This window comes from Pseudophryne corroboree, chromosome 5, assembly GCF_028390025.1.
Source record: "Pseudophryne corroboree isolate aPseCor3 chromosome 5, aPseCor3.hap2, whole genome shotgun sequence".
Classification (NCBI taxonomy): Eukaryota; Metazoa; Chordata; class Amphibia; order Anura; family Myobatrachidae; genus Pseudophryne; species Pseudophryne corroboree.
The window spans coordinates 492,050,610-492,074,279 of record NC_086448.1 but is presented as its reverse complement, the minus strand read 5'-3'; the positions used below and the strand labels follow the sequence as shown (position 1 = coordinate 492,074,279).

The 23,670-nt window shown below is 47.8% G+C and overlaps 1 protein-coding gene across 2 annotated transcripts in view; it reads left to right on the top strand.

The window, feature by feature from the left end:
• DROSHA (drosha ribonuclease III) overlaps positions 1 to 23,670 on the top strand; it is a 604,359-nt gene that overhangs the window by 118,762 nt on the left and 461,927 nt on the right. The window lies entirely within an intron of this gene.

The window sequence follows — 23,670 nt, the reverse complement described above, 5'->3', positions numbered from 1 at the left end:
GCACAGATTGAGTGGTGTGTTGCTACGTCTATAGTGCGAATAAGGTGCAAATTTAAAGAAAAAATTGCTATGCTATACTGCTCGCGCGGCTACTGTGCTTGGGGATGCATGAGGAGATATTTGTATAAGGGTGGAAATGACATCTAATTTGTATTTACACTTTTTTTTCAGTTGATGCATACATAATGTATTGTCCTTTCTAAATGTTTTGCAACAATTATATAAAAAACAAAACTAATTTCTGCAGCAGGGTACACTGGGAGTCCACAGGGAATACATCGGGGTGTAGAGTTGGATTTTGATCCGAGGCACCAACAGGCTAAAGCTTTGACTGTTCCCAGGATGCATTGCACGACCTCCTCAAGGCACTGGAGCTCAGTTTGTAAGTTGGTGCCTGCTGAGCAGGTCACTAACAGGTGGGGCTGCGCTAGGCAGCCCTGAAAAGAGCTTTTCTCTTACGTCCTAGAGGATGCTGGGGTCTACATGAGTACCATGGGGTATAGACTGGTCCACTAGGAGCCATTGGCACTTTAAGAGTTTGAGAGTGTGGGCTGGCTCCTCCCTCTATGCCCCTCCTACCAGACTCAGTTTAGAAAATGTGCCTGGAGGAGCCGGTCACAGCTAGGGGAGCTCTACAGAGCTTCTTTAGTAAAAGTTTATTTTAGAGTTTATTATTTTACAGGGAGGCTGCTGGCAACAGCCTCCCTGCAGCGTGGGACTAAGGGGGGGGGGGGGGGGGGGAGTAGTGTCCGCCCTGCGGGGTCTGAGCCACTATCTCCGCTGACAGGACACTGAGCTCCTGAATGGATCGATCATTCCCCGCCACAGGGGATCCCTCACTCCAGCAGCATGCCGCCACCCTCTTACAGAGCTGAAGATCAGTGGCGAGTGAGTCACCGACCCCCCTAGCAAGCGGGGGGCCGTTGTGAAGATGGCGGCAACAGGGTATGGAGCTCAGTACTAACTGCACTTCGGGGCTCAGCGGTACATAGTGCGCCGCTGTGAGGGACACCCTGTGCCAGCGCCTACCCCCTACACTGGTCACACAGCCTGACGGGGTCCCGGGATCTCAGCCAGCATAATTCCTCAGGTCAGTATAATCCTATGAAGAGCAGGAAGACGGTGCCATTTTGGGGGCGGAGCTTCTCCTCAGAGTGGACCCAACAGCGTTCAGCGCCATTTTCCTGCCTGCACAACGCTGTCAGTGAAGAGCAAGTCTCTCCAGAACAACTCCAGCTATCTCTCACGGTACCAGGGGGTTGTAGAAGGGGTGGGGGAGGCTGTGTACAGGCTGTGTAACCTATTAAGGTGCACAGTCAGCGCTGGTTGGGGTCTCCCATACCTAAAAAGTGCTGTGTGTGCGTTGGCTCCAATCTCTGTGTCTCTCTTGCCATTCTTGGGGGTGAAACTCCGTCTGCCCTCCCCTGTGTGTGTGTGGAGTGTATGTGGTCTCCATTAAGTTACAGTATGTTCAGGGACTCTGTGTCATATGCTGCAGGGGATATGTCCTCTCAGGATGATCCCATTCCATGTAATCAGGATTGCACTGTTTTAGCACAGATACCAGCAAGGGAGCCTGAGTGGTTATCCTCTATCAAATCTATGATTTCTCAGATTTCTACTAGGGTTGCACAGAATGAGTCTGCAACTCAGGCTTTACAGAGCTCTGTGGCAGTCTGGCCCAGTTCTGTTACCTCAGGGCCCCCTGCTGTATATTCCCAAAAAAAATTATGCAAGATGACACGGATACCGATTCTGACACTGAGGACGGTGATGGGGATGTGTTGCGGTGGGGCAGCATCTCTTGCAAAAGGGGTGCAGTTGATGATAGAGGCCATTAGGGATGTGTTGAATATTTCTGATACAACACCTATGCAGATTGAGGAGGCTTACTTTACTGAAAATAAGAAAGCCTCGCTAACCTTCCCTGCATCAAAAGAATTAAATGCTATTTCTCTGACGTCCTAGTGGATGCTGGGACTTCCGTAAGGACCATGGGGAATAGCGGCTCCGCAGGAGACTGGGCACAAAAAGTGAAAGCTTTAGACTAGCTGGTGTGCACTGGCTCCTCCCCCCATGACACTCCTCCAAGCCTCAGTTAGATTTTTGTGCCCGAACGAGAAGGGTGCATGCTAGGTGGCTCTCCTGAGCTGCTTAGAAGTAAAAGTTTAAATAGGTTTTTTTTTTTTTTTTTTTCTGTGAGTCCTGCTGGCAACAGGCTCACTGCATCGTGGGACTAAGGGGAGAAGAAGCGAACTCACCTGCGTGCAGAGTGGATTGGGCTTCTTGGCTACTGGACATTAGCTCCAGAGGGACGATCACAGGTTCAGCCTGGATGGGTCCCGGAGCCGCGCCGCCGGCCCCCTTACAGAGCCAGAAGAGCGAAGAGGTCCGGAGAAATCGGCGGCAGAAGACGTTCCTGTCTTCAGATAAGGTAGCGCACAGCACTGCAGCTGTGCGCCATTGCTCTCAGCACACTTCACACTCCGGTCACTGAGGGTGCAGGGCGCTGGGGGGGAGCGCCCTGAGACGCAATAAAACATGTTTAAACCTTATATGGCTAAAGAAATACATCACATATAGCTCCTGGGCTATATGGATGCATTTCACCCCTGCCAGTTTTCCTAAAAAAAGCGGGAGAAAAGGCCGCCGTGAAGGGGGCGGAGCCTAACTCCTCAGCACACAAGCGCCATTTTCCCTCACAGTTCCGCTGGAAGGAAGGCTCCCAGACTCTCCCCTGCAGTCCTGCTACAGAATCAGGGTAAAACAAGAGAGGGGGGGCACTATTGGCAGCTAATATAAAACAGCAGCTATAAAGGGAGTAACACTTACATAAGGTTATCCCTGTATATATATAGCGCTCTGGTGTGTGCTGGCAAACTCTCCCTCTGTCTCCCCAAAGGGCTCGTGGGGTCCTGTCCTCTTTCAGAGCATTCCCTGTGTGTGTGCTGGGTGTCGGTACGATTGTGTCGACATGTATGAGGAGGAAAATGATGTGGAAGCAGAGCAATTGCCTGTGTTAGTGATGTCACCCCCTAGGGAGTCGACACCTGACTGGATGGTCGTATTTAAAGAATTACGTGACAGTGTCAGCACTTTGCAAAAAACTGTTGACGACATGAGACAGCCGGCAAATCAATTAGTGCCTGTTCAGGCGTCTCAGACACCGTCGGGGGCGCTAAACGCCCGTTACCTCAGATGGTCGACACAGACCCAGACACGGATACTGAATCCAGTGTCGACGGTGAGGAGACAAACGTAATGTCCAGTAGGGCCACACGTTACATGATCACGGCAATGAAGGAGGCATTGAATATTTCTGACACTACAAGTACCACAAAAAAGGGTATTATGTGGGGTGTGAAAAAACTACCAGTAGTTTTTCCTGAATCAGATGAATTAAATGAGGTGTGTGATAAAGCGTGGTTTTCCCCCGATAAAAAACTGCTGATTTCTAATAAATTATTGGCACTATACCCTTTCCCGCCAGAGGTTAGGGCGCGTTGGGAAACACCCCCTATGGTAGATAAGGCGCTCACACGCTTATCAAAACAAGTGGCGTTACCGTCTCCCGATACGGCCGCCCTTAAGGAACCAGCTGATAGAAGGCTGGAAAATATCCTAAAAGGTATATACACACATACTGGTGTTATACTGCGACCAGCAATCGCCTCAGCCTGGATGTGCAGTGCTGGAGTGGCTTGGTCGGATTCCCTGACTGAAAATATTGATACCCTGGATAGGGACAGTATATTATTAACTATAGAGCATTTAAAGGATGCATTACTATATATGCGAGATGCACAGAGGGATATTTGCACCCTGGCATCTAGAGTGAGTGCGATGTCCATTTCTGCCAGAAGAGCGTTATGGACGCGACAGTGGTCAGGTGATGCGGATTCCAAACGACATATGGAAGTATTGCCGTATAAAGGGGAGGAGTTATTTGGGGTCGGTCTATCGGACCTGGTGGCCACAGCAACGGCTGGAAAATCCACCTTTTTACCCCAGGTCACCTCTCAGCAGAAAAAGACACCGTCTTTTCAAACTCAGTCCTTTCGTTCCCATAAGGGCAAGCGGGCAAAAGGCCACTCATTTCTGCCCCGGGGCAGAGGAAGGGGAAAAAGACTGCACCAGGCAGCCTCTTCCCAGGAGCAGAAGCCCTCCCCCGCTTCTGCCAAGTCTTCAGCATGACGCTGGGGCCTTACAGGCGGACTCAGGCACGGTGGGGGGCCGTCTCAAGAATTTCAGCGCGCAGTGGGCTCACTCGCAAGTGGACCCCTGGATCCTGCAGGTAGTATCACAGGGGTACAAATTGGAATTCGAGACGTCTCCCCCTCGACGGTTCCTGAAGTCTGCTCTACCAACGTCTCCCTCCGACAGGGAGGCGGTAGTGGAAGCTATTCACAAGCTGTATTCCCAGCAGGTGATAATCAAGGTACCCCTCCTACAACAGGGAAAGGGGTATTATTCCACGCTGTTTGTGGTACCGAAGCCGGACGGCTCGGTGAGACCAATTTTAAATCTAAAATCCTTGAACACTTACATAAAAAGGTTCAAATTCAAGATGGAGTCACTCAGAGCAGTGATAGCGAACCTGGAAGAAGGGGACTATATGGTGTCTCTGGACATCAAAGATGCTTATCTCCATGTCCCAATCTACCCTTCTCACCAAGGGTACCTCAGGTTTGTGGTACAAAACTGTCATTATCAGTTTCAGACGCTGCCGTTTGGATTGTCCACGGCACCACGGGTCTTTACCAAGGTAATGGCCGAAATGATGATTCTTCTTCGAAGAAAAGGCGTCTTAATTATCCCTTACTTGGACGATCTCCTAATAAGGGCAAGGTCCAGGGAACAGTTAGAGGTCGGAGTAGCACTATCTCAGGTAGTGCTACGTCAGCACGGGTGGATCCTAAATATCCCAAAATCACAGCTGATTCCAACAACACGTCTACTGTTCCTGGGGATGATTCTGGACACAGTCCAGAAAAAGGTGTTTCTCCCGGAGGAGAAGGCCAGGGAGTTATCCGAGCTAGTCAGGAAACTCCTAAAACCAGGCCAAGTGTCAGTGCATCAATGCACGAGAGTCCTGGGAAAAATGGTGGCTTCTTACGAAGCGATTCCATTCGGAAGATTCCATGCAAGAACTTTTCAGTGGGATCTGCTGGACAAATGGTCCGGATCGCATCTTCAGATGCATCAGCGGATAACCCTATCTCCAAGGACAAGGGTGTCTCTCCTGTGGTGGTTACAGAGTGCTCATCTTCTAGAGGGCCGCAGATTCGGCATTCAGGATTGGATGCTGGTGACCACCGATGCCAGCCTGAGAGGCTGGAGAGCAGTCACACAGGGAAGAAATTTCCAGGGCTTGTGGTCAAGCATGGAAACGTCTCTTCACATAAATATCCTGGAACTAAGGGCCATTTACAATGCCCTAAGTCAAGCAAGGCCTCTGCTTCAGGGTCTGTCGGTAGTGATCCAATCGGACAACATCACGGCAGTCGCCCACGTCAACAGACAGGGCGGCACAAGAAGCAGGAGGGCAATGGCAGAAGCTGCAAGGATTCTTCGCTGGGCGGAAAATCATGTGGTGGCACTGTCAGCAGTGTTCATTCCGGGAGTGGACAACTGGGAAGCAGACTTCCTCAGCAGACACGACCTCCACCCGGGGCAGTGGGGACTTCACCCGGAAGTCTTTCAAGTGATTGTAAACCGTTGGGAAAAACCAAAGGTGGACATGATGGCGTCCCGTCTCAACAAAAAACTGGACAGATATTGCGCCAGGTCAAGGGACCCTCAGGCAATAGCGGTGGACGCTCTGGTAACACCGTGGGTGTACCAGTCGGTGTATGTGTTCCCTCCTCTGCCTCTCATTCCAAAAGTACTGAGAATCATAAGAAGGAGAGGAGTGAAGACTATACTCGTGGCTCCGGATTGGCCAAGAAGAACTTGGTACCCGGAACTGCAAGAGATGCTCACGGAGGACCCGTGGCCTCTACCTCTAAGAAAGGACCTGCTCCAGCAGGGACCTTGTCTGTTCCAAGACTTACCGTGGCTGCGTTTGACGGCATGGCGGTTGAACGCCGGATCCTGATGGAAAAAGGCATTCCAGATGAAGTCATCCCTACCCTGATCAAAGCCAGGAAGGATGTAACTGCGAAACATTATCACCGCATTTGGCGAAAATATGTTTCCTGGTGTGAGGCTAAGAAGGCCCCCACAGAGGAATTTCAACTGGGTCGTTTCCTGCATTTCCTGCAAGCAGGACTGTCTATGGGCCTAAAATTAGGATCCATTAAGGTTCAAATTTCGGCCCTGTCGATCTTCTTCCAGAAAGAACTGGCTTCATTGCCTGAAGTTCAGACGTTTGTCAAGGGGGTACTGCATATACAACCTCCTTTTGTGCCACCAGTGGCACCTTGGGATCTCAATGTAGTTTTAGGGTTCCTAAAATCACATTGGTTTGAACCACTCACCACTGTGGAATTAAAATATCTCACATGGAAGGTGGTCATGCTGTTAGCTCTGGCGTCAGCCAGGCGTGTCTCAGAAATGGCGGCTTTGTCATATAAAAGCCCTTACCTAATTTTTCATTCAGACAGGGCAGAATTGAGGACTCGTCCTCAATTTCTCCCTAAGGTGGTTTCAGCGTTTCACATGAACCAACCTATTGTGGTGCCTGCGGCTACTAGGGACTTGGAGGACTCCAAGTTGTTGGACGTAGTCAGGGCCCTGAAAATATATGTTTCCAGGACGGCTGGAGTCAGAAAATCTGACTCGCTGTTTATCCTGTATGCACCCAACAAGCTGGGTGCTCCTGCTTCTAAGCAGACGATTGCTCGTTGGATTTGTAGTACAATTCAGCTTGCACATTCTGTGGCAGGACTGCCACAGCCAAAATCTGTTAAAGCCCATTCCACAAGAGAAGTGGGCTCATCTTGGGCGGCTGCCCGAGGGGTCTCGGCTTTACAACTTTGCCGAGCAGCTACTTGGTCAGGGGCAAACACGTTTGCAAAATTTTACAAATTCGATACCCTGGCTGAGGAGGACCTGGAGTTCTCTCATTCGGTGCTGCAGAGTCATCCGCACTCTCCCGCCCGTTTGGGAGCTTTGGTATAATCCCCATGGTCCTTACGGAAGTCCCAGCATCCACTAGGACGTCAGAGAAAATAAGAATTTACTTACCGATAATTCTATTTCTCATAGTCCGTAGTGGATGCTGGGCGCCCATCCCAAGTGCGGATTGTCTGCAATACGTGTATATAGTTATTGTTACAAAAAAATCGGGTTGTTTATTGTTATGAGCCATCTTTTCAGAGGCTCCTACGTTTATCATACTGTTAACTGGGTTCAGATCACAGGTTGTACAGTGTGATTGGTGTGGCTGGTATGAGTCTTACCCGGGATTCAAAATCCTTCCTTATTATGTACGCTCGTCCGGGCACAGTATCCTAACTGAGGCTTGGAGGAGGGTCATGGGGGGAGGAGCCAGTGCACACCAGCTAGTCTAAAGCTTTTACTTTTTGTGCCCAGTCTCCTGCGGAGCCGCTATTCCCCATGGTCCTTACGGAAGTCCCAGCATCCACTACGGACTATGAGAAATAGAATTATCGGTAAGTAAATTCTTATTTTTTGTAAAAGCATGGGAAAACCCTGAGAAAAAATTCCAGATCCCTAAAAGAGTCCTGGTGGCATTTCCTTTCCCTGTGGAGGATAGAAAAAGATGGGAAAACCCGCCCATTGTTGACGCGTCTGTATCCAGACTCTCAAAAAAGGTAGTTTTACCTGTTCCAGGATCCACCGCCTGGAAAGAGCCGGCTGATCGTAAAATTGATAATACGCTCAAATCCATGTACACGGCTTCAGGGGCTATATTACAACCCACTATTGCCAGTGCTTGGATTGCCAAAGCTATAGTAAAGTGGTCAGGCACATTACTTGAAGTTTTGGATACTATGGATAAATCTGATGTTGAATTGTTTTTACGTAACATTCAGGATTCGGCAGGATTTCTCGTAGAATCCATGAAAGACCTGGGTTCCATAGCTGCAGGAATTTCTTCCATGTCTTTCTCAGCTCGTCGAGGACTGTGGCTGCGACAGTGGTCTGCCGACGCGGAATCCAGGAGAAGTGTGGAGACCCTACCCTACACAGGTCAGGCTCTCTTTGAGGAAGCATTAGATGCGTGGATCTCCACGGCTACGGCGGGTAAGTCACCTTTTCTTCCCTCAGATGCACCTGCTACATAGAAACCCTTTTCTTCAACTGCATCACAGCCCTTTCGGGCTGCCAAGCCACGAAAGGCCAGACCATGCAACACCTTCTTTAGGGGAGGCCGACCCAAATCCAAGAAACCGGCTGCGTCCGTTTCCCATGAACAAAAACCTGCTTCAGGTACGCCGAAGTCCTCCGCATGACGGTGGACTGCCCGCCCCCCGGAGGCGTTGCCGGTGGGAACGAGATTCAGGCTTTTCTGTCACGCCTGGGTGTCATCCGGCCTGGACCCCTGGGTGCAAGATACCGTGTCCCAGGGGTACAGGCTGGAATTTCAAGATCTCCCTCCTCACTAATTCTTCAAATCAGGCTTGCCAGCTTCGCTGGCAGACATGGCTGTCGTGCAGGCAGCTGTCCAGAACTTGGTGGAGGCACAGGTTATTATACCGGTCCCCCCTCATCTGCAAAACAAAGGTTACTATTCGAACCTGTTTGTGGTACCGAAACCGGAGGGTTCGGTCAGACCCATTCCGAACCTAAAATTGCTAAACCCCTTTCTGAAGGAGTTCAAGTTCAAAATGAAATCTCTAAGGGCGTTGATATCAAGTTTGGAAGAGGGGGAATTCATGGTATCCCTGGATATCAAGGATGCGTACCTCCACATTCCAATTTGGCCGCCGCATCAGGCTTCTCTCCGATTCACACTGTTGGACTATCGCTATCAGTTCCAGGCTCTGCCATTTGGCCTCTCCACAGCACCGAGGGTTTTCACCAAGGTGATGGCGGAAATTATGGTTCTCCTCCGCAGACAGGGGGTGAACATAATTCCATATCTGGACGATCTGCTGATAAAGGCACCATCCAGGGAGAAGCTGTTACAGTCCATCCTTCTCACGACCCACCTGCTCAGGGAACACGGTTGGATCCTGAATCTTCCATAATCAAATTTGGAACCAACCAGGGGGTTGTACTTTCTGGGAATGATCCTGGACACGGGAGTGCAGAGGGTGTTCTTTCCAGAGGAAAAAGCATTGGTGATACAAACAATGGTCCGGGATGTCCTGAATCCAGCCCGGTTGTCGGTTCATCAATGCATTCGCCTTCTGGGGAAGATGGTGGCCTCTTACGAGGCTCTACAGTACAGGAGGTTTCATGCTCGGTCCTTCCAACTGGATCTCCTGGACAAGTGGTCGGGATCCCATCTACATATGCACCAGCGGATACGTCTTTCGCCAAAGGCCAGGATTTCACTCCTTTGGTGGTTACAACTACCTCACCTTATGGAGGGCCGCAGGTTCGGGATTCAGGACTGGATCCTTCTAACCAAGAATGCAAGTCTCCGAGACTGGGGCGCAGTCACTCAAGGGGAAACCTTCCAAGGAAGGTGGTCAAGTCTGGAATCCTGTCTTCCAATACACATTCTGGAACTAAGAGCCGTCTACAATGTTCTTCTCCAAGCGGCCCATCTTCTGAGAAATCGGACCATTCAAGTGCAGTCGGACAATGTAACGACAGTGGCTTACATCAACCGACAGGGCGGAACAAAGAGCAGAGCTGCAATGTCAGAGGTAACAAGAATCATCCTCTGGGCAGAAAAACACGCATTGGTGCTGTCAGCAATCTTCATTCCGGGAGTATACAACTGGGAAGCGGACTTCCTCAGCAGAAACAATCTCCATCCAGGAGAGTGGGAACTCCATCCGGAGGTGTTCACGGAGGTGACAAATCTTTGGAGTATACCTCAAATAGACATGATGGCCTCTCGTCTCAACAAGAAGCTTCGGCAGTATTGTTTCAGGTCGAGGGACCCGCAAGCCGTGGCGGTGGACGCCCTAGTGTCACTGTGGGTGTTCCAGTTGGTGTACGTGTTTCCTCCGCTTCCACTCATTCCAAGAGTACTAAAGATCGTAAGGAGAATAAGGGTTCAAGGGATCCTCATTGCTCCAGATTGGCCAAGAAGGTCTTGGTACGTGGATTTTCTGGATCTACTGCTAGAAGAGCCGAGGCCTCATCCTCTTCGGGAGGACCTGCTGCAGCAGGGGCCGTTCGCCTATCAAGACTTACCATGGCTACGTTTGACGGCATGGAGGTTGAGCGCCAGATACTAGCTCGGAAGGGCATTCCGAACAAGGTTATTCCTACCCTGATACATGCTAGGAAAGGAGTAACGTCTAAACATTACCATCGTATTTGGAAAAAATTTGTCTCTTGGTGTGAGTCCAAGAGGTTTCCTATGGTGGAGTTTCAACTGGGACGTTTTCTCCTCTTCCTGCAAGCATGTGTGGATATGAGCCTGAGGTTGGGATCCATAAAGGTCCAAATTTTGGCCCTATCGATTTCCTTCCAGAAACAGTTGGCTTTCCTCCCTGAGGTTCAGACTTTGAAGGGAGTTCTGCACATCCAACCTCCCTTTGTCCCGCCTACGGCGCCCTGGGATCTTAACGTGGTGTTGCAGTTCCTACAGTCGTACTGGTTTGAGCCTCTACAGGAGGTTGAGGTCGAGTTTCTCACGTGGAAGGCTGTCACTTTGTTGGCCTTAGCTTCTGCTAGACGTGTGTCGGAGTTGGGGGCATTGTCCTGTAGAAGCCCATACTTGATCTTCCATGAAGATAGGGCTAAGCTTCGGACATATCAGCAGTTTCTTCCGAAGGTTGTGTCGGCATTTCATATCAACCAACCTATTGTGGTGCCAGTTGCGACTGACTCCTCAATTTCTTCAAAGTACTTTGTTGTTGTAAGGGCTCTGAAAAGCTATGTGAAGAGGACTGCTCGTCACAGAATATCAGACTCTCTGTTTGTCCTGTATGATCCCAAGAAACTTGGGTGTCCAGCTTCTAAGCAGACAATCTCTCGCTGGATCAGGTTCACTATCCAGCATGCGTATTCTACGGCAGGATTGCCGTGTCCTACGTCTGTTAAGGCCCACTCTACTCGTAAGGTGGGTTCTTCCTGGGCAGCTGCACGGGGGTGTCTCGGCTTTACAGCTTTGCCGAGCGGTTACTTGGTCTGGGTCGAACACGTTTGCAAAGTTCTACAATTTCGATACTTTGGCCACTGAGGATCTGAAGTTTGGTCAATCAGTTCTGCAGGAGCCTCTGTGCTCTCCCTCCCGTTCTGGGAGCTTTGGTACATCCCCATGGTACTAATGTGGACCCCAGCATCCTCCAGGACGTAAAAAAAAATAGGATTTTGGTTACCTACCGGTAAATCCTTTTCTCGTAGTCCGTAGAGGATGCTGGGCGCCCGCCCAGCGCTTCGTTTTCCTGCTATCGTTATTTGGTTCAGTACAACTTCGTTTTAGTTGAGTACTGCATTGTTACTTGGTAAGTAATGTTTCAGCTGTTGCTGCGTTTCAAGCTAGTTAGCTTGATGTGCCTTGTATGTGTGAGCTGGTGTGAATCTCGTCACTATCTGTGTAAAAATCCTTCTCTCGAAGATGTCCGTGAATCTGGTAGGAGGGGCATAGAGGGAGGAGCCAGCCCACACTCTCAAACTCTTAAAGTGCCAATGGCTCCTGGTGGACCCATCTATACGCCATGGTACTAATGTGGACCCAGCATCCTCTACAGACTACGAGAAAAGGATTTACCAGTAGGTAACCAAAATCCTATTTTTAACAAGACTTCAAGGGCCGCAGCACTGTTTATGTCAGTCTGACATTCTGTGCTGCTGCTCCATCACCTCCCCAGCAGCGTTGCATACTCCAGCAGGTGTGTTCTCGGGTACTTGCAGCGGAGGCCCACCGGTCATCAGGCACACCACCGCTGACGCTCTCCAGGATCACGTGGATGCACATCAGGGAGGAGGTTAGAGGGTCCCCGAGGTGGGACCCGCCGGTTTATTGCGGTCCCGGGAGATGGACAGTGCCGCTGATGTGGACACTGTACTGCACAGGAAACCCACTATATCCACCAGGGCAAGGGAGCACAGGTCGGATTTACTAAAATCCATTTTATATGGGCTCCACAGTACCTAGTGGTGAGGACCAGCATAGGGAATTAGGCGCTGACCTGTAGCCCCTCCCCCATCTCTGGGTGCCATCTACTGCTGGTGTTCCCGCCTTGGATCTGCATTTCACTTTCCCTCACTCCCTGACAGAGATTTTGGCGCCATCTTCACTACTAGCTGGGCTGATCTCCGGGACTGCAGGGCTCTGTCTCCTCTGTAAAGCCGCCTGTCTCATCAGGGCTGTGCATTTACAGGCACTTAAGTATTCTTAATGTCATTTTAGACAGTGTTAGTTAAGAACAAGTGTACTGCTAGCTGATTATTTAGTATTCTGTGATATACATCCAGTATCTACTGCCCATTGTTATATCTATATCTATATATTCCACATTCAGTGGGTCTAAATGCGGTGAGGAAGCTTATGGAGAAACGTATGATTCGGAACCCACCTTGTGAGTTCATTCTTGAACTATTGGAATTGATACTTGTACACAATCATTTCACTTACCAGGGTGACTATTACATTCAGTGCTCGGGGACCGCAATGGGTTCTAATGTGGCCCCGATGTACGCAGGTATATTTATGCATGAATATGAATCAGTGAATATTCTCCCTAGGTTTGGTGATAAGATTAGCTACTATAGAAGATTTATAGATTACATATTTCTATTGTGGAATGGCACCGAGGGGGATTTTTTTCTAATGTTAGATGAGCTCAACTCCTTGGATTCTACAGTCCGTTTCACTGGGGCATGTAATTCTAAGTCTATAAATTTTCTGGATGTAACAGTTTTTCGCGATGGACTGCGAGTGGGGACCACTTTATTCCGAAAAGAGACTGATATATACACCTTTTTACATGCCACTAGTTGTCATCCCCCCCGCTCAAATGCAAGTCTTCCTATTTCCCAGTTTATGAGAGTTTTTCGTAATAATACAGATCCTGCGGCTGCAGAGATTCAGATTTCACAGATGAAAGACCGTTTCCTTGAAAGAGGATATAAGAGGAATGTCATAGAAAGCTGTCTTACTAAAGCATGGAAGAGACTCACTCAGAAATGAGATCATCAACAAGATCGGATGATCTTTGTAACACAATTTGATGATAAGTCTCCGGTGATTTCAAAAACCATCAAGAAGCATTGGCCGATACTCAAATCTGAGCCCAGATTTGGAGGTACCATGGAAAAACCACCAATGATGGTATATAGACGTGGCAGGAACCTTAAACAGATTCTCATGCAGCCAGCCAGATTGTTTACGCCAAAGGAAGACAATACATGGTTAAATACCAGGAAACCCGGTTGTTATAAGTGTGCGGGGTTTGTTACTTGTCGTTCTTTATTACCTGGGGACACATTTCCACACCCACACACTGGTCGACCTATCAAGATTCGTTACAAGTTACACTGTAGACTGACATTTGTAATCTATATGCTTATATGCCCCTGTGGTCTGGCATATGTCGGCATGACAACATGTAGTTTCAGAGAGCGGATGGCGAATCATAGAAGTTCTATCCATAAAGCCATCTTGTCTGGCCATACAGATAAACCGGCCGCACAGCACTTTCTGACAGCGGGGCATCAGGTGTCAGCACTCAGGTGCAAAATAATTGATTATGTACCAGATCCGGTGAGGGGGGGTGACCGAACTATGATTTTGAAGAAACTTGAAGCCAGATGGATCTTCAGGCTGGGGACACTGGTCCCGGATGGACTTAATGAGAATAATCCATTGGGGATTTTTTTAAGATAGATAGTTTTTTAGGACCAATGCACTTTTTTAGTAATTCTGGTAGTAATTATTTGGTATTAATCAAGATATACTTGTAATTTTATATGTGTTGGTGGTAGTAAATTTAGTTATCATCTAAGACTCACCGGCTCCTAGATTCCCCTTTTAGTGATAGGAGCAAGAACTCCTATATTTATTTCGGTTGTGAAATACTTTAATGGCCTATTTTTAGTGACGTGAGGTATTTAGCTCCTTGCTGCTGGGTAACTGCTCCATGTGGTCACCTTTGTCCTTGGATGTTAATTTGTATTAAGTTTAAGGTGAAATATCCTGCTTTAAGTGTAGGGTCTTCCACTGATGGCTTAGATGCCATTAATTTAGCGTATTTTGTGTCCCGGCGGTGTGGAGGGTTGCTTAGCAATTGTGCCGCGACGTCACTTCCGGGATCATGTGATGCGGTTCATTGGACTCAGGAAGTGGCCATCACAGCATCCGGGAGCGCGCAGCTTCGCTGCGGGTGGCGGCTGTCATATACTGCAGTTGTGTGTAGACGATTTGGGGCAAGCTACCTCTGTGAGTGTATATATAGATGAGTTATGATTGCATTGTAATGCACACAGGAATTTTTTAACTCTAGCTAATCTGGTGATGGATTCCCCAAGCCCCGCCCATTGTATGACGTCACTATGAGGCCGTTTTTGGCGGTTTTTCTGTATGGAGGGGTATTTAAGGAGCCGGTGAGGCTTGGTCAGTTTTATGGCTGATGGTTTGGAACATGGATAAGACAGCTTGTGCTATAGATCTGTTGGACTCCTGATGATGGTCTGTATGTGACCGAAAACGTTTGAGGAAAACCTGCTGGCTACAACATGCAGTTGACAATATGCTGTCCATAGAATAAACTGATATATGTTTAATGATAAAGACTGGTGAGTGCTCCATTTTTCTGGTTTCTATAAGTGGATGCCTATAGCATTCGTGGATGACACCCCAGCGGATGATTTTCGTTATACGTGAGTGCGACCTAATCTCATATATATATATATATATATATATATATATATATATACACATATCGGTGTGTAGTTTTGCTAGTCCAGTGCAGTTTTATTGTTTGTCTGTAATATCTTCTGCATTGTACCTGTGACTAAGTATGCCTGTAGCTGTGTGGGTTTCATTCTCCTGTATCACACACATTGCTATCACTATATTCTGTACCCTGAGGGGTTAGGTGCGTCAGGGTTCTATATATATATATATATATATATATATGTATATATATATATATATATATATATATATATATATATATATTAGTGCTACACAGAATGTACAATTTGGTATTTTTTACTGTGTGTTTCAGTCACCTCATACTGCTTAAATCCTCTGTTTGTGTCCTGTGTTTACTGGCACATAACATAGGGGGTTATTTGCAGGTATTGTGTTTGTCTGGCTATATTGTACTGTCATGCTCTAAGGCTACATTCCCTATAATGTCTGCCACACAGGGCGGGAAATCCGCAGATGCTTCTGCATCTTGCAGTGCTGGCACCATGGATTTACCTGAGGGGGAAGTGTTAGCTGCTAGGTCAGGCGCTGGGTGTCATGCACCGCCCAGTCAACCCACAGCACCTGTGGCCAATCAGGATCCACCTTTGGCAGCCTTCTCAAGTATGCTAATTGCACTTGTAACACGTCTTACGCCCCCCTGTGGAACCTCCTGTGCCATTACAGCCACATATTGGGGGTCATTCCGAGTTGAACGCACGTAGCAACTTTTTGCTGCTCGTGCGATCAACTTGACTCCGCCTATGGGGGGAGTGTATTTTAGCATAGTAGGGCTGCTTTCGCTTGTGCAGCCCTGCTAGGCTAAAAATGTTTCCTATAAAACAAGACTAGGGTCAGACTTACTTACCATGTGCGACGGATCCAGCGACGAAGGTCCCCGAATTGACATCAGACATCCGCCCTCCAAACGCCTGTACACACCTGCGTTCACCTCTCCACGCACGGAAAACGGTGAGTTGACGCTCCGGAAAAGCCTCCCGCCTGTCAGTCTTCTTGTGATTGCCGCTGTAATCACTTTTTTCGCTGGTGGTGCCGCTGCCCGGCGACATCCAAACGCGCGCGCAATGCGTCCGCTACGCATGCGCATTTCCGACCCGATTGCACCGCAACGATGAAACTCTGCATGTGAACGGGTCGGAATGACCCCCATTGTCCCTGTAGTTGATCCCCCTTGGGCAGACTCTCTGTCTACCCAGTTACAACAATTAAATCAATCTTTGGTTAGACACAAGTCTACCCCACGCCCCTCTGGGGCCAAGGGGTCATCCAAGCGGGCCATTTCTTCCTCACATTCCACTAATATTTCAGATAATTCTTCAGTTGAGCATTGGGAATATACTAATCTGTCAGACATTGATACAGTTTCTTCTGATCAGGAATCTACAACCCAGGTTGATGTTCCTGACCTAGTGGAGGCTATTAAGCTGATTCTACAAGTAGATGATGACGTCGAGCCTACTACTACATCTAAGAAACCTGGTAAATTCAGTCGTCAGAAGGTTGCTAAAGTAGTTTTACTACATTCTGACCATTTAATTGCCATACATCAGGAATCCTGGTTGTCTCCAGGAAAGGAGGTTTCCCTGTCTAAAAAGATGCTGGCTCGTTAACCTATCCCTGCAGAGTTGAGTAATAAGTGGGAAACTCCACCGCCGGTGGATTCTCATGTTGCACGTCTTGTGGTTTCATCTACTCTGGCTGTCACTACTGTCAGCTCACTGAAGGATCCGACGGACAAACGTGTGGAAGGTTGCCTGAAGTCTATTTACTCTCTTACTGGTGCTGTACATAGACCCACTATGGCAGCCTCCTGGGCTGCGAAAGGAATTGAAGCATGGGTTCAGGCAATTGAGGATGAGCTACCTCAGGATTTTTCTGCCAGTGCCAGACAATATCTGTCTTCTATTACCATAGCCTCCCACTATATTCAGGAGGCGGCCTCTGATGCAGGTGTAATGGCGGCCAAGGCATCTACTACGTCTATCCTGGCTCGCCGAATTCTGTGGTTGAGGTCCTGGAAGGTGGACCTGGACTTCAAAAAGACCTTGGAGGTGCTCCCTTTTAAGGGAGACATCCTATTTGGGGAGAATCTGAACAAGATTGTGACTGACTTGGCGACTGCCAAGACTGCTTTTCTCCCAAGTACTTATCCTTCTGCCCCGAAGGCTAAGAGTACCACTTTTCGTTCCTCTCGACCTCCAGGAAAAGCAAAAGGTCGGGCGTACACGAGACAGGCTCGTGCTTCCAAAACCACTAAGCCTAAATCTAAACAATCCTGGGTTGCCCGTCAGCCTACCTCCAAACAATACAAGCCTGCTGCATGACGGGGCGGGCCTTCCCCTGGGGGACCCCAGGGTGGGAGGCCGACTTCTGCAGTCCTGACGACTGAGGAAACACGGGTGGCTGATCAACTGGAAGAAATCCTCCCTGGTTCCTGCTCAGAGCATGGTACACCTGGGAGCGTTATTGTACACTCACAACCAACGGTTGTTCTTGTCTCAGGAGAAAGTCCTGAAGCTTCAGGACAGGATTTGTTGCTTCGGATCTCGTCTGCAAGTGTCGATACATTCGGCAATTCAAGTGCTAGGTCTCATGGTGTCTGCTTTCGACATGGTGGAGTATGCTCTGTTCCATTCTCGCCCTCTGCAGAAGTTAATTCTGACCAAGTGGGATGGCCTGCCCCACTGGATCAGATCTCACATGATCTCCTTGTCTCCGGAGGTCCGCCTGGCAGTGAGCTGGTGGTTTCAGGACCAACGATTGAGCAGGAGCCGTCCCTTCTGGATATCCAACTGGGTCCTGCTGACGACGGATGCCAGTCTGAGAAGTTGGGGCGTGGTGTTGGAACAACACTCTCTTCAGGGTCGGGGACCAAGGAGGAGTCTCTACTCCCGATAAATATTCTGGAACTGCAGGCAGTATTCAATGCGTTGACAGTGGCCCGGCATCTAATACAGAACAGACCTGTTCAAATACAATCGGACAACGCCACCACCGTGGCGTACGTCAATCATCAAGGCGGCACTCGAAGCCGCATGGCAATGAGGGAAGTATCACGGATTCTTCAGTGGGCAGAACGCCATCTGCCGGCCATATCCGCAGTGTTCATTCCGGGGGTCCTAAACTGGGAAGCGGACTTTCTCAGTCGTCAGGACGTACACGCTGGAGAATGGAGCCTCCATCCAGAGGTGTTTCAACTTCTCGTGGACAAGTGGGGCCTTCCAGATGTGGACCTGATAGCGTCTTGACACAATCACAAGGTTACGGTCTTTGGAGCAAGGACAGGGGATCCTCAAGCAGCATTTGTGGATGCTCTGTCAATCCCATGGAACTTTCGGCTGCCGTACGTGTTCCCTTCGGTGTCACTCCTGCCCAGAGTAATACAAAAGTTCAAGCAAGAAGGAGGCAAAACCTACTTCTGATCGCTCCAGCGTGGCCCAGACGGCACTGGTTCTCCGATCTACGGGGCCTCTCGCTAGATCGTCCCCTTCTACTTCCACAACGACCAGACCTCCTCGTTCAGGGCCCTTGTGTTTACCAGGACTTGGCCCGTCTGGCTTTGAGGGCCAAGGGTTTTTCTGAGGCGGTCGTTCAAACTATGTTGAAGGCCCATAAGCCGGCTTCTGCTCGGATTTACCATAGGGTCTGGAATGCTTACTTGGTGTGCATCTCACAATCATGACGTTTTCAAGTTTAGCACGGACAAACTGGTGGCCTTCCTACAACAGGGCCTGGACTTAGGCCTGCGTCTGGCCTCCCTCAAGGTTCACATTTCTGCCTTGTCGGTTTGGTTTCAGAGAAAGATTGCTGCCCTTCCGGATGTTCATACATTCACTCAGAGCGTGTTGCGGATTCAGCCTCCTTATGTACCTCCTTTGGCCCCTTGGGATCTGTCGGTGGTACTGGAGGTTTTGCAAGAGTCTCCATTTGAACCTCTTGCCTCTGCTGACCTTAAGTGGCTGTCCCTTAAGGTGCTATTTTTGCTGGCTATTGCTTCAGCTAGAGCGGTCTCGGACTTGGGTGCCTTATCCTGTAAGTCCCCTTATTTGATTTTCATCGTGACCGGGCGGTTCTTAGAACGTGAACGGGTTATTTACCCAAGGTGGTGTCTTCATTCCACCTTAACCAGGAGATTGTGGTTCCAGCCTTTAATTCTCCTAAGTTGTCTTCCAAAGAGCGGTCTTTGGATGTGGTACAGGCTATCTGTATCTATGTGACGAGAACATCCTCCATTAGGAAATCTTATGCTCTGTTTGTACTGTTTGGTTTTCACAAACGTGGCTGGCCTGCTTCCAAGCAATCTCTGGCCAGATGGATCAAAATGGTGATTGCACATGCTTATGTACAGGCTGGTCATCCAGCTCCTGCTACCATCAAAGCCCATTCTACTCGGTCGGTTGGACCTTCTTGGGCTGCCCACCGTGGTGCGACCCTTGCACAATGCAGCTACGTGGTCCTCGGGGAACACGTTTATAAGGTTCTATGCCTTTGATACTTCCGCCTCCCAGGATGCTTCCTTTGGACGCCGGGTTCTTGTGCCCGCTACAGTGCGTCCCCTCCTATAAGGAACTGCTTTAGGACATCCCCGATGATAATCCTTGTGGAGCCCAGTGTACCCTGCAGCAGAAAACGAGATTTATGGTAAGAACTTACCGTTGTTAAATCTCTTTCTACGAGGTACTCTGGGCTCCACAAGGCGCCCACCCTGACGCACTTAGCTTCTTTGGGTTGGCATGGCATAGCCGTTGACACCCTCTCCTGTGGTGAGTGTGTGGTGTAATTGGCTACGAGCGAGCGATTGTCGTCTCTAGTACCTGCTACTGCATTGGGCTGGTTAACGAAACTGAGCTCCTGTGCACGGAGGCGGGGTTATAGAGGAGGCGGTGCTGTGCATCTTGCGAACATTCAAAGCTTTAAGCCTGTTGGTGCCTCGGATCAAGATCCCACTGTACACCCCGATGTTAATCCTTGTGGAGCCCAGTGTACCTCACAAAAATAGATTTAACAACGGTAAGTTCTTACCATAAATCTCGTTGGTCTGTTCCTCCATTTGAGCATGCAGCAAGGCCTCCCAAACAGAATTGTCCCAATATGTCAAATAACCCACCCCACATACCCCCTAAAACTAATATACACTAAACTAAGCCAGAACGCAAAAGCACAGTAAACCACTAACACGCCAAGACATTGCTGTATTAACAGAACAAGCCGCAGAGCTATCACACCATCATGATAATGTCAGCAGCAACTGCAAACAATACACTTAATCTATGGAACTAAGACTATACTAGCAGCACTCCTCAATAAGAGAGTGGAGATCCCATAAAGTCCCCCTACATGACTTATATAACACAAAAATATCCAGCATAACATTCTAACAGCATGACAGGTAACAGCATTCAAATGATCATTCCACTGGAGAGAAATGCAGAATACCAGGTCATGTCAGCAAAGGAAATGGAGAAAATCCAGCAACAGTGTTTGAAAAATGGAGTCTGGAATAGAGTTTCAGCCATGTCTCTGCCTCCTGTGGAGAATTTAAGTGGGTAGTCCCATCCACCACCACTTGAAAATGGGCAAGGAAGAGCATGTAATATTTGCTGATAACAAAGTTTCCTTCTAACCTGATGGAACATTGAGCAACTTTTCTGAACAGACAGAAAGTAGGTATCAATCTTGAGAGGACCCTGGAGCTCTATGTGATGCAGGACAGCATCCTGATTCCTGAAGAGTTATAGATTATCCATGAATGTACTGGGTGAGGCCCCAGGTGGACGCAATCTGGAGGGAAGATGATGAGCCCATTCCAGCAAGAAGTGTGGACAAAAATCTCCTGATTAGACCACATACCCACGGATCATAAATGAACTCTCATGAGTCCGTCCTCCAGTTCAGACTATTTGGACTTGTAGGCAGCTGTTTGAGAGAATAAATCTACAGTCTGACCCTGTATAGGCAAAGTGAGAGCCTCGAAAGTGTGAGTTGGAGAGGCCGGACACTGTATATCCATACAGTGTATGCCCTTTCCAACTCACACTCAATTTGTTTTGAAGGTCATACTATAGTAGTGAAATATCCACTTGTACTTCACTGATCTGGTCAGTGACCGTCTTTTCTTTAGTGGTGGTGGTTTGAAAAATTTGGGCAAAGGAGAAGGGAGTCACCCTCTAGGCCAGGAGAAGAGGCAGAGAGGTTATGATTGTCCATTGGTTGGAACATCAGCGGATAGTTAGGCTGCAGTGGTACAAGCAGAGTTCTCAAGTTTTGAGGCAACCCAAATGGAGGAGCAATGTCGCAGTCAGTGATCACTTGGGCCAACTAAGCCTCAACACGCTGGAGCCTATGGGAGTAACAGTTGCAAGGAAGCAGAGATCAAAGATGACAGCCACCATCACTTCCCTGGCCAGGATGCCAGGAACATTAGGTGGGAGACTGAAGAGAAGAGAAGTGCGCATCACTCAGGGACCATACCAGCGGCTGCAGATGAAGACTTTGAGCCTTCCAGTCAGAGGCACTGGGAACTACCGCCGACAACAGGAGCCTAGTATGTACATACAGGACAGGATCTGGGTAGAGTCGGGAGATCTCCACTATTCAGGATTTTGTCAGGAGAGTAGGCAAAATGCAACTCACATCATACTATGCCAAACCGAGAATTGCATACTTAAAATGCTGCTGCAAAACTGAAGTTTTATATTACAGTATTTAAGAAACTTTATTTCCTTTCATCATATGTACTTTCTAGTTATGTGATAATGATTAAATTACTGTTTTAAAAACTTGAAAGTATGCCAATGAAATTCAGTACTTGTACTTAAATTATTTTTTGTTTTAATTAACAGTATTGTGTATTTATAACTCAACCAGTTTATTCAAAATTGTCATGACTGAATAGACTCAAAGTTTGCTCTATTGAACATTTTGATAAATTTACTAGAAAATCATCAGAGAATACAGTGCACCTTTTTGCCAGGTCCGGCTGTAAATAGATGACCTAGAAAATGGTAGAGAACCGAAATATGACACACTAGATATCTCAATTACCACAACTCTGATCTTTGTTTTCTGTTGATCTCTCTTGAGATTTGCATGTCATTACAATTAAATGTTCTGCTGCCTCCTAATGAAAAATAAGCTGTTATGAGAGATGTATGTATCCTATTTAAGTGGTTACCAGAGCATTAAACTGAAATGTGTCATGTGAATTTGAACAAAATAGTTTACACTCTTGCATCCAAGGTCACTCACTTCTTCTTTTGCATGCTGCAAATCTGTAAAACTGATATATTTAACGGTACCTGCTAAAAAATGCACATCTATACCAATATATGCCCTTGGTGAAATATGCTGACAGCACTTGATTTTTACTTAACTTGCAAATAATTTTTCACTTTTGGAGGCGGTTATCTTTAAAAAAAACAAAAAAAAAAAAAACAAAGTAAAATTAAATCCGTATACAGTACAGTATGTACCATATTTATGAAAATATTAATTTAGTGGGTGGAATTCAAGTGATTTTCATCGCTGCTTTAACAATTCAATTGTTGCTCTGATTGGATGCAAATTCTGCGGAATCCCATATTTCTGCTCGCAGCCTGAGATGGCAAGCCGAAATGTGCGAAAAGTCCGGGTTTGGGGCACCCAGTGGCACTTTTTGCATTGTCCCCATTAGTTTACGTGGGTTTAGCCACGTTATGCCGCTAAACCCTGGTGCTTTTGGGCACAACAAACAAGAAAATTAATGGATGCCCCAAACAATTCACTTGCTTCGGCAGGCACCCGTTATACTGAAAACAGTTTAATCACCCCTGTATACTTAATGTTGCATTTCGTTTGCATTGCACTGACTGGCTCTGTGGCAGAACTGGTACCTTGGAAAATCCCGTGACATCATACCAAAGATTACTAATGTGTAAAATGGTTTAGTTTTTAAATGTCATTTTCAGATGAAAAGCTGTCAGGCATTCATAAAAACAAGAGATATCTTTCATTTTGTCGCTACCTTCTTCGTTGAAGAGGGTATTTTGAGTCTCCTTTGCTTCTTGAACTTAACTGGGTCATGTAGTTTTAAGTGATCTTTTTCTTCACTCTGTTACCATTCAAGACATACTGTAACGTTCACAAAACCGTTATAGGCCAGTGTAATGAATATACTGCAGAGAATATTTCACTAATTAAAATAGGCTAATAAAAGTAATAATAACCTGTTGAACATGCTGAGAAAATAGTTACATTACTGCCAGTACAAAGGTGCATGGTACATCAAAAATCTATTTAATGCACATTTAGCCCTTCATACTTTGAAAACTATTTTTTCTCTGACGTCCTAGTGGATGCTGGGGACTCCGTAAGGACCATGGGGAATAGACGGCTCCGCAGGAGACTGGGCACATCTAAAGAAAGATTTAGGACTATCTGGTGTGCACTGGCTCCTCCCCCTATGACCCTCCTCCAAGCCTCAGTTAGATTTCTGTGCCCGGCTGAGCTGGATGAACACTAGGGGCTCTCCTGAGCTCCTAGAAGAAAGTATAGTTTAGGTTTTTTATTTTCAGTGAGACCTGCTGGCAACAGGCTCACTGCAACGAGGGACTAAGGGGAGAAGAAGCGAACCTACCTAAGTGGTGGTAGCTTGGGCTTCTTAGGCTACTGGACACCATTAGCTCCAGAGGGATCGAACACAGGACCCGACCTCGTCGTCC